This window comes from Pristiophorus japonicus, unplaced genomic scaffold (assembly GCF_044704955.1).
Source record: "Pristiophorus japonicus isolate sPriJap1 unplaced genomic scaffold, sPriJap1.hap1 HAP1_SCAFFOLD_112, whole genome shotgun sequence".
Lineage (NCBI taxonomy): Eukaryota > Metazoa > Chordata > Chondrichthyes > Pristiophoridae > Pristiophorus > Pristiophorus japonicus.
Window position 1 is genome coordinate 1,719,840 of NW_027250777.1, and position 5,431 is coordinate 1,725,270.

General features: G+C 48.1%; 1 non-coding gene across 1 annotated transcript; it reads right to left on the bottom strand.

Moving 5' to 3' along the window:
- Positions 1–3,051: 3,051 nt before the first annotated feature.
- trnav-uac (transfer RNA valine (anticodon UAC)) lies at positions 3,052–3,124 on the bottom strand. The gene has a single exon. It is a non-coding gene; the product is annotated as a tRNA-Val (tRNA).
- Positions 3,125–5,431: the final 2,307 nt, after the last annotated feature.

Sequence of the window (5,431 nt, forward strand, 5' to 3'; positions counted from 1 at the left end):
AGTGAAGGAAACTACCAGAACTCATCAAGCACTGACCGAGCACGAGGCCCACGAAACGGAAGGTTGTCAGCAACCAAATTGACAATCACTCTTCAATCTACTTCTGAACGACCCAACGGGGGAGAAATTACCAAAAGGGACGAACTAAAACTATTCCTAACCAAAGAAAGTGGGTACTTACCACATACATCCAAAACGCAACTTAGCGCATCAACGGACGCACCCCAACCGAAGACTACGCAGTCCGAATTCCTCTCCTCTGTCCGGGGTACGGCTCGCCTAGAAGGCCAAGTGCAGCGAACCCCGAAACCACGAATCACCGGCAACTGTCTAAAAGGATTGGTGAGCATAGCCCCTGAACCCGAAGAGCTATAACTTAGTTAGTTGGGGGAATTGGGAGGGGCGAGGCTGGGATAACTTGTGTAAATGTATCTGCATTCTCCTCTTTACTCCATTTCGAGTTTAAGCTGTATTCTTTTCCCCACAGGCTGTAATTTGACAATTTATTCAATGTGCTGCACCCCTCAGTGTGTATTGGTGTGTGTGTGTTATTAAAGGTGTGCCTTTTACTTCTTTATAAACACAATAAAGCCATACCTTCTTCCTACCTTGAAACCGATTGTCTGTCCAAGTCTGTCACAGTCCCTTCATAATTCCAGTGTCGAGAACCAAGGGTCAGCGAGCGATTCGGAACCGCTCATATAAGGTCAGAAGGGAAAGCTGACCCCTGAAAACCACCCCTTACCACTGCCGGCCACAACTCCTTCATAACCGATCTTATTCCTCTCACTACTTCTTGACCCATGGATTCCTCGTGAGGTTGTGGTGACCTGAAATTTCTAAAATCTTAATTTAAAACTAGAACTCTTCAACATTCTTAAACTCATATCGTGCTATTATATACATCTGCCACCCGTCTCCGACTGGCCAAGTTAATCCCTGTTCTTCTCCTACCCTTATTCAGCCTCTGGTTTGCCTGTGTGGCCGGCGGTAAGGCGGTCTGTACCGCAGGACCCAGAGTGTTCTGACTGGAGGTGTGCCTGAGTCCCACATTATCGGGGGATTGGCCCCTCTGGGGCAACAACACACTTCCCCTTTAGGTGTGGCTGCTGAGTTCATTTCATTAACTGAGGGTTCTGCACAGCCTGGGGCTGTAGGCTGGGGACTCTCAGTTCGTGGCAGGTCCACCACGACCTCTCCTGTGAGTCGCTCACCGCCGAAGGCTGCCGGCTGGGGATCCCTGTCCGTAGACTGATCCCTGATCTTGGGTATTCTCCAACGGATGGCCAACCTTCCGGGGCTGACCCACTGAAACTGGGGCACTGGTGACCACGGTGTCTCCGGGAAGCGAGCCGGGACAGCTTTGTCAGGAATCTGTTTGAACATCTTAAACAGATTCACTGGCAGGCTGCTAACAACATGGGCAATGAACTCAGCACTTTAGCTTGAGTGTTCAGGACAGAACGCGCCCCTGAGCATATATGAGGAAAAAGCTCCAGAAAATATTCTCGGCCAGGGAGCTTTCGCTTGTGAGGTGAACGTGTTAAGCGCGACACTGCGGAAACATCTCCACTTTCAGCACCAGGTCAGACAGAAATGTGAAGCGAGCAGGTGGACTGCAGAATCCCACTTTTAAGGAGTTGGTCGTGGTGTCAAACAAAGAGTTTCACTAAATGATTAAAAATAAGAAATGTCAAAGTCGAACATGCAGCCCCAGAGGAGACTGCGATCTGAACACAGCACCTTAAACCACTCCGCCACCCTGAGTATTCAATGCTAGATGTGGCCACCTGCAGATTCATTTTGAACTTTTGTGTCCTGACACATGAAAAAAATGAGGGCAGCAGGCGTATCTCTGCCTGACACCGGGGAAACAGTGAGACAGATCTTGGAGCAAGGCTCTGGTTATTGCCAAACAGCAAAGGAAATATTTTCTGGAAGAACAATGTTGAAAATAATTGCAACCCCAACATGATTAGAACACACAACCTTTCAAGTTGGAGTCAGGCATGCTACCATTGCCTGACAAGGTCCACACATGAAGTCTGAGATGTTCGGCGATATGAAGGTTTCACAATACAAGAGGCTTTAAAATCCCCGCCCATTCCCACCAGGTGTCAGAAGCAGCGCTCACCTGCCAGTCACCGTATGTTTTTTTCTTAAACTTTTGTATTGTTTTCACGGGAAAGCATCATTAATTAACCCCTCACCTTCTTTTGCACAATGAAAGAAATGCTAACTGAGGGAGAGTCGATACTTCAATCATTTGTCCTGTGCTTTGGGGAGTGGGCAGGGAAGTGGACCTGAGTCCATGATTGCATCGGCCATGATCGTATTAAATGTCGGAGCAGGCTCGAGGGGCGTATGATTGACTACTGCTCCTATTTCTTATCTTCTTATGTTCTTATGCATGTTGACCCATTTTACTCACTGTATTTTAGGAGACTGGTTCAAAATCTTAATTGCTGATGACACCAGGAATCTGGGGCAACTTTTGTCAAATTTAACAGCACCGGTTATTCCGACCGTGCACAGAAAATAGAATCAGTAGTGAAGATAAAATCCTATGGTGCTCATTTTCAGATTCAATGCAGCAGGATTTCAAATAAAGTAAAATAATTTTACAGTGAAAAGATTTAGAAGTGTTACTTGTATTTGTGTCTTTAATTAAACTTTGTGGCGTCTGACTCCCGTTCATGCCTCTGCTGAATAAAAAAGGAGGGTTTGACGTTGACCAGACTGCACTGCCCCTGATATTTGTGAGCTCATCCTTTATATTCAGTGGTTTCTCGCCCTTTGATGGGCTGCAGTGTGGCGGATATCACGTTGGCCTCACACGCGAAAGGTCCCCGGTGGATCCGTTTTCTCTCACTCAAAGTTATCTATTTATTGGTTAAATAAAGAGCAATTCAGGATTAAGGGAGCGCTTTTGCCAGGAGAATAAATAGCAAATAAAAACAGCAAATTCTGCAAATCTCAGCAAATCAGGCAGCATTTGCCAGGAGGCTCAACTCGCCTCCGATTGTTCCCATTTGGCAAGTTTAAACAAAATGTTTCTGCCTGGGATCGAACCAGGGACCTTTTGCGTGTAAAGCAAACATGATAACCACTACACTACAGAAACCACTGGTACAACGGGCCCAACAGAGTGGAGTTGACCAGTGAGCTCCCTCTGCTGATCGGGAATGAGGAGGCTCACCTGAAACAACTTCTGTCCCACACTGCAAGTTCTCAATCCTTCTCCTCCACTGCCCTTTACAGAAATGTCACGGATCACCCAGCCACCGTGTTCACTTCCGCATCCTCACAGTGGGGCCACAGAGGCTCCTACCGTCTCCCCGCGATCAGTGAACTCACCCAGTTTGTATAATTAAACCCGGAACACGTGCCCGGCAAAGGGCAGGAGAAGCCAGGTAGTCTGTGAGCTCGGTCTATCACATAAATATTGGTCCTCATGGTGCTTACAGCAATTATTAATCGTCTCACAGACCTCAATTAATTTTATGCGATGAATTGATCGAGTATCGTTACCACGTCAGTGCGGCAGATCTTAACCCCTCGACCACCAGGGAACAGTTATGATAGATGTTGATATATTTATATATATTTATATAAGAACCTGAATATCAACGGCTAGCTACCTTGACCTCATGGCGAACAGCAGTGCATCTAACTTTGAGTGAAGTAAATTGTTCCACAATGAAACCCATTTCATCTTTTGTTCCCTTTTAAACGCTAGAAACTGAGACAGGGGGAATAAATAGAGAAATAAAAGCACAGGGATATAGACAAGAGGAAGAGAGAAGGGGAAAGATACTGTCCCCACCCAGAACTAATGCAGAAACCCCTCTGCTGCGCTCGGGGTGGCCACCCACAGCCTGGATACACTAACGGGACAACACCAGCGGCAGGTCGGGCCCATAAAAGGAAAGGCGAGCGGCCCTGGGAGCAGCTTGGAGGTCCCGGGAGACTGCTCCAGGGAGCAGCGCGAGCTGGTGCAGGAGGGTGGCGGCAGCGAAGTGTGATGTCATCAAGGTCCAGGTCAGTGATTGGAGCGTGGGCAGATACAGCAGGAGCGGCGAGATCGGGACGAAGGAGCGGCGAGAGACTGTGGAGGGATGTGATCGGGGCCCAGGGGAAGCATGAGTTCAGGGCCAGGGGCCCAGGGGAAGCACAGACCAGCCCACACTGTGATATGTGTGCACACTGGGTCCGTGCAGCAGAGCTGGTCTCCAGTCGTCTTGTTTAACCCTTGCCACTGGACGAATACATCGCTCTGTCAAGCCCGTGTGATGGCTGGGGTGCAACGGCCAGCACACGGTAAAAAAATCCACGCACAGGCATCTTCCACCCTTCAACATACATTTCAGGACTTGGAATATTGAAACACTGTGAACTCATCCTTTTTTGGCGAGGAAGCAAGTCATCCTCTCTTCGAGGGACTGCCTATGATGATGATGAACTGGATTTGCTGCAGTCCGCGGGCAGCAGGTGATGAAAGCGGGCGTGAGAGGGTGAGTGACAGGTGGGCACTGCTTCTGATGCTGTCTGACCCACGCTGGGAGTGGCCGGGGATTTTAAAGCCCTTTCATTGCACCAATGCAGGGTAAATGAAACTGTGTTTAAGAACCTTCATGTTTCCAAACATGGACAATTTGCACTGTAGACCTCGTGGTGCAACGGTAGTGTGCCTGACTCCCGATCAGAAAGCTCTTTATTCAAATCATGTTGGGATCATTGTTCTTCAAAAGTTGCAAACTTCTTTGCTGTTTGGCAATAACCTGACACTTGCTCCAATGTTTGTTTCCCTGGTGTCAGGCACAGATATGCCAGATGCCTTCATTTACTTCTTGTAACAAGACACAAAAGTTCAAAATTTAAATGAACTTACAGTCTGGATGGCCGAGCCGTCGAAGGTGCTGCGTTCAGTTTGCAGTCTGCTCTTAAAGCGCGGTTTCAAATCCCTTTTCTTATTTTTAGTCATTAAGCAAAACTCATTTGCTTGGCACCACGACCAGCTCCTTAAAAGTGGGATTCAGCAGTTCACCTGCTCGCTTAACATTTCTGTCTGACCGGGTGCTGAAAGTGGCGATGTTTCCGCAGTGTAGCGGTTAACACGTTCGCCTCACACGCGAAAGCTCATCGGGTGGGAATATTTTCTGGAGCTTTCTCCTCATGCATGCTCAGGGCGAGATTGTTCTCCTGTGAAAGGTCATATGATCAGAAACATGTAAGGATTAGGAGCTGGAGTAGGCCATTCGGCCCCTCGAGCCTGGTCCACCATTCAAGAAGATCCTGGCAGTTCTTCGACATCAAGTTTAAACATCTGGGGCGGAGCCAAAAGGCGCCTGGCTGCAATCAGTGACAAAAACGTGTGCATTAGCAGAAGCACAGCGAGCTCAGTTGATACAGCGTGAGATTTTTAATCTCA